This window comes from Schistocerca cancellata, chromosome 7 (genome assembly GCF_023864275.1).
Source record: "Schistocerca cancellata isolate TAMUIC-IGC-003103 chromosome 7, iqSchCanc2.1, whole genome shotgun sequence".
Taxonomy (NCBI): domain Eukaryota; kingdom Metazoa; phylum Arthropoda; class Insecta; order Orthoptera; family Acrididae; genus Schistocerca; species Schistocerca cancellata.
The window spans coordinates 586,830,671-586,852,522 of NC_064632.1; the positions used below are offsets into that span (position 1 = coordinate 586,830,671).

The 21,852-nt window shown below is 44.3% G+C and overlaps 1 protein-coding gene across 1 annotated transcript in view; it reads right to left on the minus strand.

The window, feature by feature from the left end:
* LOC126092595 (protein croquemort-like) overlaps window positions 1–18,895 on the minus strand; it is a 233,621-nt gene extending 214,726 nt beyond the window's left edge. The window contains exon 1 of the mRNA XM_049908289.1: window positions 18,827–18,895. The gene's annotated coding sequence lies outside the window, so the exon portion shown is untranslated. The remainder of the gene's footprint in view (window positions 1–18,826) is intronic.
* Window positions 18,896–21,852: the final 2,957 nt, after the last annotated feature.

The following is a 21,852-nucleotide window of genomic DNA, read 5'->3' on the forward strand; positions in this document are numbered from 1 at the left end:
TTCTTAATATATATTAATGACTTGCCATTCTATATTCATGAAGAGGCAAAGTTAGTTCTCTTTGCTGATGATACAAGTATAGTAATCACACCTGACAAACAAGAATTAACTGATGAAATTGTCAATACTGTCTTTCAGAAAATTACTAAGTGGTTCCTTGTAAACGGACTCTCACTGAATTTTGATAAGACACAGTACATACAGTTCCGTAGAGTGAATGGTATGACGCCATTAATAAATATAGACCTTAATCAGAAGCATATAGCTAAGGTAGAATATTCCAAATTTTTGGTGTGTCCATTGATGAGAGATTAAATTGGAAGAAACACATTGATGATCTGCTGAAACGTTTGAGTTCAGCTACTTATGCAATAAGGGTCATTGCAAATTTTGGTGATAAACATCTTAGTAAATTAGCTTACTACGCCTATTTTCACTCGTTGCTTTCATATGGCATCATATTTTGAGGTAATTCATCACTGAGGAATAAAGTATTTATTGCACAAAAGCGTGTAATCAGAATAATAGCTGGAGTCCACCCAAGATCATCCTGCAGACATTTATTTAAGGATCTAGGGATATTCACAGTAGCTTCTCAGTATATATACTCTCTTATGAAATTTGTTATTAACAACCAAACCCAATTCAAAAGTAACAGCAGTGTGCATAACTACAATACTAGGAGAAAGGATGATCTTCACTATTCAAGATTAAATCTGACTTTGGCACAGAAAGGGGTGATTTATACTGGCACTAAAGTCTTTGGTCACTTACCAAATAGTATCAAAAGTCTGACAGATAACCAACAAGTATTTAAGAAGAAATTAAAAGAATTTCTGAATGACAACTCCTGCTACTCCATAGAGGAATTTTTAGATGCAAATTAAAAAAAATAAAAAAAAATAAAAAATAAAAAAAATAAAAATAAAAACACAAAAAAATGAAAAAGTTGTTATATTAACTTAGGTATGTTGTTAAATTAACTTAATTATGTCATGTATTGGAAAATTTGACTCGTTCCACATCATTACGAAATCTCGTATTCATGATCCATGGAACTAGTATTAATCTAATCTAATCTAATCTAACAGGACCTTGTTCTTCGACGGTCTCGTGAAGCAACCCTCTTAATTCGCCATATTATGCCAGTTACTTTTCCCTTAACTCCGATGGTCGACAAGAAGTGTAGTGATTCGCTTCAGCAAAATAGTGCTCCATACCACTATGCCATAATTCTCAGGGATCCGTAAATTAAGGTTTTTGGATGGGTGGATGCAACTATTCGCTGCTCTCGGTAGGCGCTGCAGTAATGCGGGCCACTCGTCTTGTGAAAATCGTCTGTGGGTTATCATAAAAGGCGGACTTTCCCAAGAGTGACACCGGAATACCTTAGAATTGCAAAAATGTTCAAGTGTGTGTGAATTCCTAAGGGACCAAACTGCTGAGGTCATCGGTCCCTAGCCGGCCTGAGTGGCCGAGCGGTTCTAGGCGCTACATCTGGAACCGCACGACCGCTACGGTCGCAGGTTCGAATCCTGCCTCAGGCATGGATGTGTGTGATGTCCTTAGGTTAGTTAGGTTTAAGTAGTTCTAAGTTCTAGGGGACTGATGACCACAGCAGTTAAGTCCCATAGTGCTCAGAGCCATTTGAACCATTTTCATCGGTCCCTAGACTTACACATTACTTAAACTAACTTATGCTAAGGACAACACACACACACACACCCATGGCCCGACCCATCTAAATGGATACTCTGCAAATCACATTTAAATACCTGGCAGGGGTTCATCGAAGTACCTTCACAATAATTCTCTATTATTCCAATCTCGTATAGTGCGCGGAAAAAACGAAGACGTATACCTCTTCGTACGAGCTCTGATTTCCCTTATTTTATTATGATGATTGTTTCTCCCTATGTAGGTCGGCGTCAACAAAATATTTTCGCTTTCGGAGGAGAAAATTGGTGATTGAAATTTCGTGAGAAGATTCTGCCGCAACGAAAAACGCCTTTGTTTTAATTATGTCCACCCAAATCCTGTATCATTTTAGTGACACTCTCACCCCTATTTCGCGATAATACAAAACGTGCTGCGCTTGTTTGAAATTCTCGATGAATCCTGTCAATCGTATCTGGTAAGAACCCCACTCCACGCAGCACTATTCTAAAAATTGACGGACAAGCGTAGTGTAGTGAGTTCGCTTAGTAGATATGTTACATTTTCTAAGGGTCCTGCCAATAAAACGCCGTCTTTGGTTAGCCTTCCCTACAACATTTTATATGTGTTCCTTCCACTTTAAGTAGTTCGTAATAGTAATTCCTAGGTACTTAGTTGAATTTATAGTGTTTAGATTTGACTGATTTATCGTGTAACCGAAGTTTCACGGATTCCTTTTAGCACTCATGTGGATGAGTTATTTAGGGTCAACTTCCAATTTCCGCACCATACATCTATATTTTCTAAATCGTTTTGCAATTTGTCTTTATCTTCTGATGACTTCACTAAGATTCTCTCCTAAATCGTTTATACAAATAAGGAACAGCGGAGCGCCTGTAACACTACCTTGGGTACCGCCGGAAATCACTTCTGTTTTACTCGACGACTTTCCGTCAATTACTACGAACTGTGACCTCTCTGACAGGAAATCACAAATCCAGTCACATAACTGAGACGATATTCCATGAGCACGCATCTTCACTACAAGCAGCTTGCGTGGTACAGTGCCAAAAGCATTCTGTAAATCTAGAAATACAGAATCAATTTGAAATCCCTTGTCAACAGCACTCAGCACTTCCTGTGAATAAACAGCTAGTTGTGTTTCACAAGAGCGATGTCTTCTAAATCCATGTTGACTGTCAATAGACCGTTCTCTTCGAGATAATTCATAATGTTCGAACACAATATACACTCCTGGAAATGGAAAAAAGAACACATTGACACCGGTGTGTCAGACCCACCATACTTGCTCCGGACACTGCGAGAGGGCTGTACAAGCAATGATCACACGCACGGCACAGCGAACACACCAGGAACCGCGGTGTTGGCCGTCGAATGGCGCTAGCTGCGCGGCATTTGTGCACCGCCGCCGTCAGTGTCAGCCAGTTTGCCGTGGCATACGGAGCTCCATCGCAGTCTTTAACACTGGTAGCATGCCGCGACAGCGTGGACGTGAACCGTATGTGCAGTTGACGGACTTTGAGCGAGGGCGTATAGTGGGCATGCGGGAGGCCGGGTGGACGTACCGCCGAATTGCTCAACACGTGGGGCGTGAGGTCTCCACAGTACATCGATGTTGTCGCCAGTGGTCGGCGGAAGGTGCACGTGCCCGTCGACCTGGGACCCGACCGCAGCGACGCACGGATGCACGCCAAGACCGTAGGATCCTACGCAGTGCCGTAGGGGACCGCACCGCCACTTCCCAGCAAATTAGGGACACTGTTGCTCCTGGGGTATCGGCGAGGACCATTCGCAACCGTCTCCATGAAGCTGGGCTACGGTCCCGCACACCGTTAGGCCGTCTTCCGCTCACGCCCCAACATCGTGCAGCCCGCCTCCAGTGGTGTCGCGACAGGCGTGAATGGAGGGACGAATGGAGACGTGTCGTCTTCAGCGATGAGAGTCGCTTCTGCCTTGGTGACAATGATGGTCGTATGCGTGTTTGGCGCCGTGCATGTGAGCGCCACAATCAGGACTGCATACGACCGAGGCACACAGGGTCAACACCCGGCATCATGGTGTGGGGAGCGATCTCCTACACTGGCCGTGCACCACTGGTGATCGTCGAGGGGACACTGAAAAGTGCACGGTACATCCAAACCGTCATCGAACCCATCGTTCTACCATTCCTAGACCGGCAAGGGAACTTGCTGTTCCAACAGGACAATGCACGTCCGCATGTATCCCGTGCCACCCAACGTGCTCTAGAAGGTGTAAGTCAACTACCCTGGCCAGCAAGATCTCCGGATCTGTCCCCCATTGAGCATGTTTGGGACTGAATGAAGCGTCGTCTCACGCGGTCTGCACGTCCAGCACGAACGCTGGTCCAACTGAGGCGCCAGGTGGAAATGGCATGGCAAGCCGTTCCACAGGACTACATCCAGCATCTCTACGATCGTCGCCATGGGAGAATAGCAGCCTGCATTGCTGCGAAAGGTGGATATACACTGTACTAGTGCCGACATTGTGCATGCTCTGTTGCCTGTGTCTATGTGCCTGTGGTTCTGTCAGTGTGATCATGTGATGTATCTGACCCCAGGAATGTGTCAATAAAGTTTCCCCTTCCTGGGACAATGAATTCACGGTGTTCTTATTTCAATTTCCAGGAGTGTATGTTCCAAGATCCTGTTGCATATCGACATTAATGATACGCCTCTGTAATTTTGTGTATTAGTCCTACTACCTTTCTTGAATATTGATGTGACCTGTGCAACTTTGCAGTCTTCGGATACGGATATTTGGTTGAGCGAACGGTTGTGTATGATCGTTAAGTATGTAGGTATTGTATCAGCGTAGTCTGAAAGGAACATAACTGGTATACAGCCTGGACCGGAAGACTCGCTTTTGTTAATTGATTTAAGTTGCTTTATTACTCCAAGGATATCACTCCTGCGTTACTCATATTGGCTGCTGTTCTTGATTCGAATTCTGGAGTATTTACTTCGTCTTCTTTGGTGAAGGAATTTCAGAATGTTTACTATCTCTGTTTTAGCAGCACTGTCGTCGACAGTACTTCCATTGCCATCGTGCAGAGAAGGGATTGGTTGTGTCTTGCTGCTAGCATACTTTACATACGACCAGAATTTCTTTGTATCTACTGCCAGGCATCGGGACAAAATTACGTTGCGGAAACTATTATAAGCATCTCGTATTGAAGTTCGCGCCAAAAGGACCAAACCATACTTTCGTTAAATATCACAAACAATATGGTGCCTCATCATTTTGTGCGAAGTGATGTGCATAAACATGCTGCCAGTGAGAGTGAATGAACTTACTCCAATACAAGTGGAAATGAAGACATTTGTGTCGTACTGGAGACCAATCAGTGATTAATAAAATTCTATTCCAAAACTATATTGGAACAAATAAGCCCTCGGTCACAAATATTAAGTCACACGTGCCCAAAGCCATAGGCGATAACAATATTCTGCATACCGAAAATAAGGGGCGTAGGTTAGATGTCTTAGAGGAATTGGAGATTTTCAAACATCTCTCTCGTCATGATTGCCTCATTCTCAACGAACAGCAGCAGCTGCGAAATAAAAACTTTTTCGACTGTATAAAGCCATTGCTTGATCTTTGATTCAGATTTCCTCATGCAGTTTACCGAAATGTTGTTTTCCTGTCACAACTTTGCTGTTTTCTTGTATGTCATAACTAACTTTTTTACGTTACGAAATGTGTCTCCATTTAAAGCAGATAAATATGTAACTTCATGCTATTATTATCAGTGCTTACGTTATGCCTGAATCAGCTGCATCACAATTTCATGTGTCTAATTTTGAATGTACAGTAGCCTAGTTGTTTCTGTGGCTACTAGATGGCGCTTGTAGCAACACCATGTTTACTTGCCCACACTTTCTAACTTGGACACCTCAGTCTTGTTGCAACCCTTGTTCACAGTACGAGCAGCCCTCATCGGCTCGCCATCTCACTTACAACTATTCATGACGTCGCCTTTCCGGCTTAGATCTTTTTTGATATGTGACTCGTAAGTACTGTATCTTTCTCCATTCAGTACAAACTTTAATTTTATTAATGTATTATATACCTAATATGTTTCAGAACAGTTAGTCTAATTCTGAAGACGACGCTCATAGTAGCGTCGAAACCTGGTCAATTTTGACTTAATATTTGTGACCGAGGACTTATTTGTTCCAATATAATTCTGACACGGTCACTGAACCTTGGCAGTTATTCCAAAACTGTTTTCTCGCTGACATAACCTACAGGGATTGCACAGATATAAGGAACTGGAACATAAATGCAGATCTTAGCCATACCTGTAGGTTGCGCTGTTGTATTCGACCACGAATGGCACCGGTGCAATATACCCAATACTCTGCAAGTGTCGGCCGTGGTCACAACAGTGTTCTGTGCAGTTGAGGGTGCATTATGTCGGAGCTGAGTGACTTCGAACGCGGGCTAATTGTTAGTGCTCGTATGGTGCGTGCGTCTCTTAGCAAAAGAGCCGAAGTGTTTCGTGTTGCAAGAAGCGCCGTATCGACGATTTATATCGTATACACGGAAAGGGGAAAACCACAGTCCGCTAAATTATAACGTGGACGAAAGAATATGTTGAGTGATCGTGATGGACTGTTATTGAAGAGGACTGACGATAAATCAGGCATCCCAGGACACGCTGGTACCCGTGGAAACAAGGCGGCCGATATAGCCGCCAAGGCTGCAGTTTCTCTTCCTCAGCTTGCTGTTCGCATGGTTCCCTTCGCCGATCTCCGGAGTGTTTTATGTCGTCGTGTTGTTCTTTTGTGGCACGCACATTGGTCGACACTTCCCAATAATACAGGGTGATTCAAAAAGAATACCACAACTTTAAAAATGTGTATTTAATGAAAGAAACATAATATAACCTTCTGTTATACATCATTACAAAGAGTATTTAAAAAGGTTTTTTTTCACTCAAAAACTAGTTCAGAGATGTTCAATATGGCCCCCTCCAGACACTCGAGCAATATCAACCCGATACTCCAACTCGTTCCACACTCTCTGTAGCATATTAGGCGTAACAGTTTGGATAGCTGCTGTCATTTCTCGTTTCAAATCATCAATGGTGGCTGGGAGAGGTGGCCGAAACACCATATCCTTACCATATCCCCATAAGAAAAAATCGCAGGGGGTAAGATCAGGGCTTCTTGGAGGCCAGTGATGAAGTGCTCTGTCACGGGCTGCCTGGTGGCCGATCCATCGCCTCGGGTAGTTGACGTTCAGGTAGTTACGGACAGATAAGTGTCAATGTGGTGGCGCTCCATCCTGCTGAAATACGTGCTCTGCGAGTCGATTTTCCTGGGCTGCGAACAAATGCTTGCTGGATGCGTGCTACATTTTCATCACTCGTTCTCGGCCGTCCAGAACTTTTCCCTTTGCACAAACACCCATTCTCTGTATACTGTTTATACCAACGTTCAATACACCACCTATCAGGAGGTTAACACCATACTTCGTTCGAAATGCACGCTGAACAACTGTCGTCGATTCACTTCTGCCGTACTCAATAACACAAAATAACACAAAAAGCGGTCGCCATCTTAGCATCAACTGACGCTGACGCCTAGTCAACAGCGCCTCAAGCGAACAAATGTACAACTAAATGAAACTTTATAGCTCCCTTAATTCGCCGACAGATAGTGCTTAGCTCTGCCTTTTTTCGTTGCAGAGTTTTAAATTCCTAAAGTTGTGGTATTCTTTTTGAATCACCCTGTAAATTTCGGGACGTGAAAGCTCTTCCCTGTGCTTGGACCTCTTCCTCCCGAACTCGTTGTCGGGAGGAGGTAATTTTAACTAGACTCCGGATAGGGCACTGCCTTTCTAGCCATTGACATCTTTTAAGTGGCGATCCTCCCCCGCTTTGTCCCCACTGGTCTCAACTGTGGACGGTGAGACACCTTTTACTTCAGTGCCCCTATTTTACTCCGCCTGTTTACAGCTGTCGCCTGATATATCTTCCCTTTTAGCAGATGACATGCGCTCAGCCAATCGCGTCCTCGAGTTTATCAGTGTCGGTGAGATGACGTCGGTCATTTGAAGCTCTTTTTGGGGAAAACAGCCCCCCCCCCCACCTTCTATAGTGGTTTTCCAAGCTTTCCTTCTGTTTTTTAGTTTCCCCACATTTTTAGCTCCCATTGCCTCTCATTTCAATTTTTTTATTTTTATTCTATTTTAATTTTTTTACCCTTCCCTAAGCCACAGAACGGGCGCTAATAACACTGTTCGACATGGGTTCTATTTCTGATATTAAAGTATGTGCTTCTAGATCATTTTACCGTGGGAAATTCAAATATGTAAACAAAATATCGTTGTCAGGGATACTTTTTATGTAATATGTATATATATGTAAATTCACAATTCATGGCATTGAGTTTACAACAGTGGTGTTAGCCGTAATTTGTGTCAGTCTTAACGAGTGGCTGTTTTGGCTGACAAGTAACTATCTGTCATACTTCCGAGCACGGTTGAATTTCACTTATATTTCACAGGAGTGGAGACTTTTCATAGATGCATCGAAAACAAGTTTGAAGGGTGTTTTACTCCATAACGGAAATAAAATACCCTCTGTTCCAGTAGCTTACGCTAGTTTGACAAAAGAGAATTATGAATTCGTACAAAGGATGCTAAATTCATTAAAATACAATGAACACAAACGGAAAATACGTGCAGATTTCAAGGTAATTGCTATGGTAATGGGGATGCAACAAGGCTACACAAGTATGCCTGTTTTCTTTGCGAGTGGGATAGTCAAGACCGAAATTCTCACTACGTGAAAAAGAAATGGCCTAGACGAAGATAAAAAGTTGGCGAAAAGAATGTACAACGTGAAAGTCTGGTAGCTCCTGAATATGTACTACTTCCACCGCTTCACCTCAAACTTGGCCTGATGAAACAATTCGTGAAGGCCATGGATCCAACAGGCTGTGGGTTTGCATATCTAGCTACCAAATTCCCCCGTCTTTCAGCTGCAAAAATAAAGGAAGGTGTATTTGTGGGCCCACAAATCAGGGAACTGCAAAAAGATGCAATTTTTGAAGCATGTTTAACTGCTAAAGAAAAAACCGCATGGGACTGTTTCAAGATGGTGTCGGAAAACTTCCTGAAGAAGAAGAGCTACTAACTACAAAGCAATGGTGAAGGATATGATCAAAGCATGTCAAGATTTGGGGTGCAATATGTCTTTGAAGGTACATATGATGGACTGTCATCTGGACTACTTCACAGAGAGTAGTAGTGACGTATCGGATGAACATGGGGAAAGATTCCATAAAGACATTTCTACCATAGAAAGGCGCTATGAAGGAAAGTGGGCACCTTCTATGTTAGCAGATTATTGCTGGAATATCATGCGAGAGAAGAAAGATTCACAATACAAGAGAAAAAAGTGATGTGCATTACAAGGCAGTGGCTCATTGTTTGTGAATTTTCTGTAATTTCTCATGTCAAATAAATGCTTCAAATTGTTTACACAAAGGTTACTGTGTTATATGTTAGATCCCACCCTCCATTAATGTGATGAACTTATAACATCATAAAGATGTGCATTTGTTTGTCGAATTTCACCTCGTGTTTGCTGCACTATATCAAAAACTGAAAAGAGAAATAAAATTGCGATTACTCATAAACTATCCCTGACAGAAAAAAACCAAAAACAGTTTTCAATTCAGCACTCAAAATACAACTAGGATCACAATATTTTTTATCAGAAATAGAAAAAAAGATTTTTTTTGTAGAACAGTGTAATCGTAGCAGTTTTGGGCCCTAAAACCATAACAAAAAAAAAGAAAAATCAGGGGACGACACCTGCAAAAGTCGATGTAGTACTGCGAGCGCCTAAGGTACGCGAAGGGAGCTCTGCAAGTTGCGGATTGCAGGGCGACCTGGAATTACAAAACCACTCATTAGTGATACAAATGCCCGTAACAGGTAAATACCGTGCTGGGGCCATAAAACCTGAACTACGGAGCAATGGAAGAAAGTAATTTGGTCGGATGAGTCTCATACCACACTGTCTACAACTTCTGGCCGAGTTCACATAGCAAGAATGAAACACTGCGAGGGTTCGGCGGTGACTTAGACAGTGACATCGTGGTATTCCGTGAGCGCTACCGGTCCTTTGCGAAGTCGCATTACTGCGGAGGGTTGTGCGAAATTTCGGCTGATGAGGTCCACCACATGGTACAGTGTTTGTTCTCCACTGTTGGTGCTGTGTTCCACGGCGGCACAGCCCCTGTGCACACGCCTCACAGTACTCCAGGGCTGTTTTTGTGAGCGAGAGGATGAACTGTCGCATCACTTCTCGCCACAACTGTCACCAGATCTCAGTATTATTGGGCCTTTGTGGTCTACTTTGAAGAGAAGGGTGTGTGATCGCTATCCGTCATGGCCCGCTCGGTTTGCCGTGCGGTCTAACGCACGGCTTCCCGGGCGGGAAGGAGCGCCTGGTCCCCGGCACGAAACCGCCCGGCGGATTTGTGTCGAGGTCCGGTGATCCGGCCAGCCTGTGGATGGTTTTTAGGCGGTTTTCCGTCTGCCTCGGCAAATGCGGGCTGGTTCCCCTTATTCCGCCGGCCGGAGTGGCCGTGCTGTTCTAGGCGCTACAGTCTGGAACTGCGTGACCACTCCGGTCGCAGGTTCGAATCCTGCCTCGGGCATGGATGTGTGTGATGTCCTTAGGTTAGTTAGGTTTAAGTAGTTCTAAGTTCTAGGGGACTGATGACCTCAGATGTTAAGTCCCATAGTGCTCACAGCCATTTGATCCATTTTTGAACCCCTTATTCCGCCTCAGTTACACTATGTCGGCGACTGCTGCGCAAACAAGTTCTCCACGTACGCGTACACCACCATTACACTACCACGCATAGGGGTTACACTCGTCTGGTGTGAGACGTTCCCTGGGGCGTCCACCGGGGGCCGAACCGCACAATAACCCTGGGTTCGGTGTGGGGCGGTGGAGGGGTGAAGTGGACTGCGGTAGTCGTCGTGAGGTTGTGGACCACTGCGGCTGCGGCGGGGACGCAGCCTATCCGACGTTTCTAGGTCCCCGGTTAACATACCATAACATAACATCTCCATCAACACGTGAACTTGCAACTATTTAAGGAATAATGATACAAGATAGCCCTGAAAACAATACAGGACCTGCATTTATCCATTCCGAGAGGACTGGAAGCCGTTTTGCACGTCAACGAGTTCCCTACACCGTATTAGGCATGACAGTGTGTTGTGTTTGTGCTACGTTCACATTTTTGTCCCCCCTCCCCCCTGTTCGTCTACATCCATACTGTGCAAACCGTTTTGGAGTATATGGCAGAGGATTCTTCCCGTAGTACCACATACTAGTCTTTCTTCCCGTTCTGTTCGCCTGTGGATCGCGGGAAGAAGACACGGAGTGTTATGGGACCATTGCTTTTCACAATATATGTAAAAGACCTAGTAGATAGTGTCGGAAGTTCCATGCGGATTTTCGCGGATGATGCTGTAGTATACAGAGAAGCATTAGAAAATTGCAGCGAAATGCAGGAAGATCTGCAGCGGATAGGCACTTGGTGCAGGGAGTGGCAACGACCTTTAACATAGACTTAATGGTTGCGAATACATAGAAAGAAGGATCCTTTATTGTATGATTATACGATAGCGGAACAAACACTGGTAGCAGTTACTTCTGTAAAATATCTGGGAGTATGCGCGTGGAACGATTTGAAGTGGAATGATCATATAAAATTAATTGTTGGTAAGGCGGGTGCCAGGTTGAGATTCATTGGGAGAGTCCTTAGAAAATGTAGTCCACCAACAAAGGAGGTGGCTTACAAAACACTCGTTCCACCTATACTTTATTGCTCATCAGTGTGGGATCCGTACCAGGTCCGGGTTGACAAAGGAGATAGAGAAGATCCAAAGAAGAGCGGCGCGTTTCGTCACAGGGTTATTTGGTAACCGTGATAGCGTTACGGAGATGTTTAACAAACTCAAGTGTCAGACTCTGCAAGAGAGGCGCTCTGCATCGCGGTGTAGCTTGCTGTCCAGGTTTCGAGGGGGTGCGTTTCTGGATGAGGTATCGAATATACTGCTTCCCCCTACTTATACCTCCCGAGGAGATCACGAATGTAAAATTAGAGAGATTCGAGCGCGCACGGAGGCTTTCCGGCAGTCGTTCTTCCCGCGAACCATACGCGAGTGGAACAGGAAAGGGAGCTAATGAGAGTGGCACGTAAAGTGCCCTCCGCCACACACCGTTGGGTGGCTTGCGGAGTATAAATGTAGATGTAGATGTATTGTGTTCCCAGACTCCTCACTTGATACTGGGTCTTGAAACTTCCTATGTAGATTTTCATGTAGACTTCTGCCTTCAAGAATCTGTCAGTTGACAGTTTCCATCATATCCGTGATTTCCTCCCGTGGTTGAAACAAAACTATGACCTTTCCTGCTACCATTCTTTGAATACGATCCGTATCCTTTGACCTATTTCAGGTAGACGTAACACACTTTAGCTGTGGTCTGGTCCTTGTCGCAAGAGTGTTGCTGGCTGTTTCATACGAATTACTAATTTCAGTCGGCATCGGACGTTTTCAGATAGCTCACAAAAAAAAGACGTCACGCAAATAGCGACAGAGTGACATTGTTAATGTGGTGATTTCTGTTCAAATTTTGACAAGATTTTCGGATGCTGAAATGGAAAGGTTGATCGAAAAGACTTAGGTGAGTTAAAAGGATCTACACAACACACTGCAGGATATAAAGTGACAATCAGTAAGTACAGCCAAACATTTAAGCACAAACGTGCTGTATTCAAGGAATAGTAATCAAACTGCAAGACTTCAAACGGAACTACAGTTTGGCATATTGTTCAATGACAGATCTTATTAGTGAAACTATGCATTACGAAAGCCGAAGTAAACACACAGGTGAACACTGACTGAAGTGAACCCGCGAGTGTCAGACGTTCCCTCGCGTTGTTGACGCTCGTTTTTCTCGCGTGCGTTACTTTGACCCGTTCCAGTGACAACAATGTACTGTTAGCTGGTCACTCGAGCCGATCATTCGCAAACACCGTCGGATGAACAGATAGAATACGGATCACGTACGATTCAGAAAACAGCTCTGTATGTAGAGATGTTGCCGTCAACCAAGATGATTCGGAGTGAAAATAATACAAAGGTTGTGACTGCTGCCTAGACCACACCCTGGACGCCATCTCATGTCAGAAAAAAAATCCTGTAGCGTTTCAGAGAGAATATTTGTTAAAATCTTAGCAAACGAGATTCCATATAAACGGCAGGGCACTGTTGGATTCTCTCTAGACTTTTTGCTGTGATAACTTTTCAATTTTTTAATCACACATGAGCATGTGTAAGTATGTGACTCTTCTCCCATGATTATTGTGATATGTTGTTTCATACGATTTAGCATTGGACATAAGAGGTGATACTGAGAACTCAAAGAAAAAAGTCATGTTTACTATTATTAATTTGAAGTCCTGATTTCAAGTATTCCAAAGCTTCCAGTTTCATAAAACATACTCATTTAATTCTCAACTCTAAAAGCAAACAACATGTTTTTCGTCGTGTAAGTAGGCTGTTTAGATTTTTATATTGGTAATGCCACGTAGCGCTCTGTATGAAAATCACTGGCTGTGCTGTGTGCAGTATGTGGCTAGTTTGCATTGTTGTCTGCCATTGTAGAGGGGCAGCTGGATGTTAACAGCGCGTAGCGTTGCGCAGTTAGAGGTGAGCCGCCAGCAGTGGTGGATGTGAGGAGAAAGATGGCGGAGTTTTGAAATTACATATATTATGACTTGTGATGATATTAAGGTAAATACAGTGTTTGTTCTCTATTAATATCTTTCATTTGCTAACTATCCCTATCAGTAGTTAGTGCCTTCAGTAGTTTGAATCTTTTATTTAGCTGGCAGTAGTGGCGCTCGCTGTATTGCAGTAGTTCGAGTAACGAAGATTTTTGTGAGGTAAGTGATTTGTGAAAGGTATAGGTTAATGTTAGTCAGGGTCATTCTTTTGTAGGGATTTTTGAAAGTCAGATTGCGTTGCGCTAAATAATATTGTGTGTCAGGTTAAGCACAGTCCTGTACAATTGTTCTAAGGGGACGTTTCAGTCTCTGTAATAATCTTCACAATTTCTTTAATAAAGAGGGCTATGCTGTGGGCTGCCAAACCATATACTAGTTTAAATTTCTTTTCATTTAGGCTTAAATGACTGAGTGTACACCACGCAGTTTGAACGAATGGCCGTTCTGTTCCACATAAATGCATACTGTGGATCATCTGTATAGACAAATGAACAATTTTGTGCGGGTGACAAATGCTCATAGTGAAGTCTTACTACACCGGTGGAGGTGTGTTACTGACTGTAACGCACGAGTAGCGATAGAAACATTTAGATGTACTTCCGTACCCCTTACGATGCAGTACACACAGCATTTGTGAAACAAACACTCAGAGATTTCGACTCGATTCTCTGTCGGTTCTAGGATTCTGTTTCTACCACTTGACACCGTTATAAGAAGTCACGAAACTTGATCCGTCCGAAAAGTTTCACCACGAGTCAATAATTTTCAGAGATGGTTCAGGTTTGTCATGAGGTCGCAAAACTTTGTCCAGAAGCTGATTTTGTAGCTGTTGCGTGCACGTTCTGTCAACTTTTTATAAGTAGCGATTACTGTCACCCTGCAAAGTTTTGACCCTATCAGAGACCGACCTTTGGCGGTTTGCCCTTGTGAAATTAGAAAACAGCGTCACGTTCTACTCTGTTTCATGAGTATCCGAAAACGTTTCTGCGGCAACTAAATTGGATGCGAAGGTGCTTCGTAGCGTGCACCTTCTAAAGTGAGTACAGAAGTTTCCCGATAACACTGTAACCTGACACAGCGGAACTCTTTATAGCGCTTGTGTCCATTGCTTTCCTATCATCCACATTTACGGCAAGCTGCGTTTCGTCAAACTTGTGGCGTTGCTACAGTTCCTGTTGCGATGATAGCATCTACGGACATCAGCTCCGTCAGCGATCAATGTGGGTGTGCTGCTCGCCCTATCTGATAACTACTTTACACGCTGTACCGAGAACGCTATGGAGTTTTAGCGGAATCCCTTGCGGAAAGTCTCGCGTAGTATCTGATCGGTTTGAGCACTGCCAGTCCAGAGCAAGGTACTGGGTTTTCCGAACCAAAGGCATTCTTGGAAGGTACTCCGGCTTTCCATACCTCTGTTGTCAGCCAAAGTACGACGTCGGACGAATTTAGGGAGTCTAGTGAAACAAATCTACCTGTTCACTTGCGGCCATGAGTTGTTAAGATACTTTTGTGTTGAGTGTGTTTTCTTTCCCTCATACGAGTTTCCTGTACCAATGCTGAATTTATTGATCGTGCCGATAAGAAGAATTCTGCCTTTTGCAACTAAATGTTTATTTCGTTTCTAGCTAAAAATATTTGGTGTATTCACATTAGGTATCATCCCACGAAGCAACCAACGAGGTTCACCACTGGACTAATTCTTCCGACATTCTTGTGTGGTCTGGCCATTTGATATTTATATGGTGTAAATAGTTGTACATGAGTATGTTTTGTTTACATCCGTACTGGATTTTTTTGTAATTTATGCATACGACAATAACAATAAAAGCACCACTGATTTTAGTTTTTCTGTTCTTTTTATGCATCCATTAGTTCTTTTGCGCAAACACTACATGCACACAGTACACGTTTCCAGTTGACAGTAGGTTACATGTATACATCACACAACTGTGATATCGTGTCCACAAAGCAACCAGTGGATACATTAAAAGAAAAGTAAAATGAAAATGAACATTCAGTTGTGAAAGAAGGAATTTTGTTCATCGGAGTGATAAAGGTAATTGAAGTAGCAATTGAGATAGAACGACTGGAAATATTAACGGTATATATGCTGAATTTTCAGTTAAAATTCCTTGTTAACTTTGAGATTAGGCAGGTGAATCTACAATCTGTTGGTTCACTGGCCCATAAAGCCGAGTCTGACTAATTTTACCGTAGTGATTAATAAGCGAGGTAAGTGTGGGAAGCATGTATAGGGGTCCCAGGAGGCACGGTCAGTATTCACGGTCGTGACAAGAGCCCTGAGCACCTGTCCATCTTCGATACTGTGGAACAAATCCCTTGTACTGCAGGCTCTTTGCTTTCCACGTATTGAGAGAAGACAGTGTGGACCAAAATAAGAAAAAATTGTCAAGATAACACATGCTCTAAAATGCATATGTTAAGAGCTATGAGTACTTGTCCAGTAGAAGCGAAAGGAAGGTATGCACTTCAGAGCCCAAGTTTACTGCTCGTTTTATTCTTATTTTGGTCCATACTACCACCATTTAAAATATAGGAAATAAAGAATTTGCAGTAGAAGAGGTTTTCCTCACAGTATCGACTACGAAGAAGTGCCCACAGCTCCTAAGGTATGCATTTTAGAGCCCATGTTCGCTATCGTTTTTTGCTTCGAGTGATCGCTCCTGTCATATCCATGAAAAATGGCCATTCCTCCTCGGACACTCTGTGCATCCCAAGTCTTTGACGGTACGCTTTTGCAGTTTTAGTAGGAATCGTTTTCGTGACCTTGGTAATCTTTCTACTAGCGTCTCCCTTTGGAGTTTGTCGACTATTTTAGTGACGCTCCTGCACTGATTAAATGAAGCAGCGACTCCCAGCGGAGGTGTTTTATGAATCGTCTGCCTGTCTTCAGTTAATCCCACTTTGGCGTGAGTCCCTGCTAACGAACAGTACTGAAGAGTCGGTCTCTCGAGGGTATCGTAAGCGATCTCCTTAGTGAACGAATTACTATTTCTTTACATTCTTCTAATGGATCTCAGTTATCTACCTCCCTCACAACTCCACCACAACTCGCTCCGCACCGAAGCCATAAGGTAATTTGACGACTGCGCCTTCTCATGCGCATTATAGTTGTTTATCTTAAGGGTCAGTTGATTGTCTTTGGGCCAAACACCTTCAGGCAAGTCCGATATGTACAATTTGCAACACTTTCCTAATGGTACGACTCCCCAACACAAAGCCGGAGAGTCCGCGAGCAGTCTGAGACGGCTGTCGGGCCGTCTACCAGCGCGTTTAGAGAATCTCGTGAATTGCAACTGTTGTCCCACAGTTCCTTGCGGCAGGTGGAATGATACTGTCAGGTCTGACGATGTCCCTCTGTTGAGAACTACGCGCTGAGGTGTGCTTGCCTATTGGCCGGCCGGAGTGGGCGAGCGATTCTAGGCGCTACAGTCTGGAGACGCGCGACCGCTACGGTCGCAGGTTCGAATCCTGCCTCGGGCATGGATGTGTGTGATGTCCTTAGGTTAGTTAGGTTTAAGTAGTTCTAAGGTCTAGGGGACTGATGACCTCAGAAGTTAAGTCCCATAGTGCTCAGAGCCATTTGAACCATTTTTTGCTTGCCTATTCGTCTTCAGTTTGGAATTCCATAGTTGCGTGTTTTGTATACAAGAAGGAATCGCAGAACCGAAGCCAAGCCGAGGTACGTGTTGTCCTAGCGAGGCCAGCCTTAATGCGCCTCGAAGAGAGACAACTGAAGCTGTCCGTGTGTCTAAGAAAAATTATGAACGCAACACCGATTGAAATGAATTAAACTGATTCATTGTCAGAACACTAAGAAGGTGCAACAGGTCTACTAGAGAGACTGCTTACACCACGCTTGTCCGCCATATTCTGGAGTATTGCTGTGCGGTGTGGGATCCGCAACAGGTGGTGGGACTGACGGATGCCATCGAAAAAGTTCAAAAAAGGGCAGCTCGTTTTCTATTATCGCGAAGTGGGGGAAATAGTGCGACGGACATGATACGTGAATTGGAGTGGCAATCATTAAAACCAAGGCGTTTATCGCTGCGACTTGATCTTCTCATGAAATTTCAATCACCAGTTTTCTCTTCCAGTCGCGAAAAGGTTCTGCTGGCAGCCACCTACATAGGGAGAAATGATTGTCACGTTAAAATAAGAGAAATCAGGGCTCGCACAGAAAAAATTAAGAGCTGGTTTTTCCCGCGCGCCGCTCGAGAGTGGAGCGGTAGAGAGACAGCTTGGAGGTGGTTCATTGAACCCTCTGCCACGCACTTTATTGTGAATAGCAGAGTAATCATGTAGATGTAGATACTGATTGAAATTAAAAGAATGTTCCCGTAGGAATGAAATCAGTAGAGATGCGGTGACATAAATCTAGAGTTTAATTCAGTTCACATACATCCGTTTTGGAACTACACGTTCCACCCCCACGCATTGTTTTCATTTTATATTACGCTCGTTGCATCTCATATCCGTGTCGCACCCGACTGTCGGGTAATCATCTCTGCCAGCAGCCGAGCCGTCAGGCCGGAATCCGGCATCACCTGTGATCATCACAGCCAAATTCCTCCTTGCGGCAGGGCTAGACACCGATTAAATTCACCAAGTGGTGTTATTCTAGTCCTAAATACCCCGCGGGAAGAACTCCTGGTAGTAGTGACCGAAAATCATTGGCGGAAACGTCAGTGACACTGAAAATATGACTCAGACCTGGAGGCGTGCTTAAACATTCCTGTGGATAAGGTAGCTGCTCTCGATATACAGGAATTACGGGGTTCCGGTCTCGATCTGGCATAAATTTTTGGTTTCCCCATAGAAATAGCATCACGTCACTCAATGTGTTACTCTTGTATATGGAAAAGAAAGAAGGAACCACGAATCCATAGTGTTACTCTCATCTCTGTAACAGTTCCAAAGGTGCAGCCATCTTGGCAGACATCAGTTAACTGCTCTGTATATCGAATGCCATTCGGAATCGAGAAACGCGCCATCGGTTTGAATTCTCCTGCTGACAGCGTTCCGAATCTCGTGAAGGAAATGAGGGAGGAGCGGTCCACGCGTCTTATGAACGGCCTGCAGACTCTCTTTTACAGTATCGTGTGGGTTAACACACCAAAAACAAGCCCTGTCGAGGGATATTGTGTTTTATTAACAGTAGCAGATCTTTGTTGACTGTTCCGAGTGACTTATCGTGCGAGTGTTGTCGGAAGTGGACAGCCGTGCCTCGACGCCCAACACAAAACAGACGGCACCAGCACAAGGAGGTCGGTACTCACTGCACTGCACTGCACTGAACTCCACCGCACGGAACACTCTGTAGCCTGCTGGTCGGCGCGCTCCCTGCCGGCGACTGGCCGCTCGCAGGTCGGTGCAGCCGCTCTTGGCGCGGCTCGCCAGGTCCCAGTGACGTCACAGCTGATTAAGCGCGTCGTCACAGAACACACCGCTAGTAGCCTGCGGCGCGCGCGGCCTGCTGGTGTGGCGGGCAGCGAGTGGGCGGGGGGGGGGGGGGAGGGCAGACGCGGCACTTGTTGTCCTCTGCTGACGAGTCACGTGCGGCTGGCGGGCAATGTGTGAGCGCGTGATCCCGCGACCCGGCAGTTGTCTTATCACAAGTTCCCGAACGCTTTCGCGTGCTCTCCAGCAGCACTACTCATTCACTGAGTTTTCCTGCTGCGGCTGCAATAAACAGTTTCTCTGTCAGAGACAGCAAAGGACTTGGAAGAGCAGTTGAACGGAATGGATAGTGTCTTGAAAGGAGGATATAAGATGAACATCAACAAAAGCAAAACGAGGATAATGGAATGTAGTCGAATTAAGTCGGGTGATGCTGAGGGAATTAGATTAGGAAATGAGACACTTAAAGTAGTAAAGGAGTTTTGCTATTTGGGGAGTAAAATAACTGATGATGGTCGAAGTAAAGAGGATATCAAACGTAGACTGGCAATGGCAAGGAAAGTGTTTCTGAAGAAGAGAAATTTGTTAACATCGAGTATAGATTTAAGTGTCAGGAAGTCATTTCTGAAAGTATTTGTATGGAGCGTAGCCATGTATGGAAGTGAAACATGGACGATAACTAGTTTGGACAAGAAGAGAATAGAAGCTTTCGAAATGCGGTGCTGCAGAAGAATGCTCAAGATTAGCTGGGTAGATCACATAACTAATGAGGAGGTATTGAGTAGGGTTGGGGAGAAGAGAAGTTTGTGGCGCAACTTGACTAGAAGAAGGGATCGGTTGGTAGGACATGTTCTGAGGCACCAAGGGATCACCAATTTAGTATTGGAGGGCAGCGTGGAGGGTAAAAATCGTAGAGGGAGACCAAGAGATGGATACACTAAACAGATTCAGAAGGATGTAGGTTGCAGTAGGTACTAGGAGATGAAGAAGCTTGCACAGGATAGAGTAGCATGGAGAGCTGCATCAAACCAGTCTCAGGACTGAAGACCACAGCAACAACTGACCCTACGACATAAAAAAGGACGCACTACGAAAGAGTTATGCAGATTGTTTATGTAAAATAGATATTCATTCAGATATCGGCGGAAAATGCAAAAGTGTAAGTTTTGGCTGCCGACGGTTGAATGTGTGACACTGCAGCGCAGTTTACTGCACAATTGCCAATGATAGTTAGCAGGAGATACGTCGAAACCAGGGCGTAAGGTCTTTGCGAACTGAATTCTGTGTACTCAGTTGGATTGTAAATACGCCTCGCAGACAGGCGCGTGAACAATATACGCCGGTGTCAGCGTTTGAGAAGGTCTCGTGGCTCGGCTCGAACAGGTCAGTTGGAGTAATGGGCGAATCACTCGACAACTGAATAGGAGCTATGCCACTTTTCGACGATGTTGGCAGGAATGGGTGAACAATGACAGAAGAGGAAGCGATCGATCTTGGGAGACGACCGAACACGAGGATCAAGCAATCGTCAGAGAGGCACTGAGAGCCCCAGATTCATCATTATCATCAATCCAAAGTGCGACAGGTGTTGTAGTGACGATAAGGACCACTAATAGGCGACTCATAGAAAGGAAGCTGAGTGAAACCTGGTAATCAAGGAAGGCAGGATGGGGTTACGATTGTGAACGGGGGCGTAATCAGTTACTGTTGGTTCCCTTTTGCAATTACATACGTTTATTTTAAAACGGTAATTCCAGACTCAGAAATAAATAAAGATATCACACGTTATTAATGAAGGAATAAACACCAGTGTAATTAATAGTGCTTTCAGTGATTTACAATTTACCAAATGAGCTTAAAATACGGACACAGCAAATAATGTTTTAAAAATAAGCCAATGTGATCCCAAGTAGAATTTTAAGGCAAGTAACCATAGTCACGGCTGAAGGCCTTTAACGCCAAGAACGGCAATTATAAAAAAAATTAACAAACATACTGTAAAAGAGCAATGCAATGGCAAGGTTAATTTAAAAAGACCGGCAATTGATCACCAAACAGGTGAGACTAAATGATGGTAAACTTGGTAGCACCTGCTGTAACGCCAAGAATGGCAATAATATAAAAAATGTAGAAACATACAATAAAACAGCAAATACAATAATAAAACACAAGGGCCAGTCACAGACGATGCACCAGGAATCGACCTCTGAGTAGGTCCCGGAAAAAAAAAAAAAAAACACTTTCCCGAGTGATGAGATAGGCAGGCAAGAGTTAGTTGCATTCACTTCACAAGATGGTAACCCAGACTAGTGGCAGTCTAACGAATGACTAATGATAATCTTGCTGAGGCTACCTGACGTCTAATAAACCAAATGCAAAGATGCCATAGCCCGAACCGGTGGTCTGGACTCCGTCCGCAGAATTCTGTGCTTAGAGCACTCAGGACGAGAAAGGAATCACTACCACCAGAGTAGAAGAATCGCCCACCAACCTAAAATCAAGAAAGCTGTCAAAACTACACGCCTCACCGGACAGCAGCGACAAGGCGAGGAAACGTACACTGCCGTTACGTACACTAACCCCCAGGGCAGGTAGAAAAATGGTTCAAATGTCTCTGAGCACTATGGGACTCAACATCTGAGGTCATCAGTCCCCTAGAACTTAGAACTAGTTAAACCTAACTAACCTAAGGACATCACACACATCCATGCCCGAGGCAGAATTCGAACCTGCGACCGTAGCGGTCTCGCGGTTCCAGACTGCAGCGCCTAGAACCGCACGGGCATTTCGGCCGGCCAGGGCAGGTAACTGGGCCGTTAGCAGCCATGAGGCAGGAAAAATACCGCTGGTTGCACTTAACAAATAGTAACAAACTAAACACAATAATGTAATTAGAAGTCCAGGA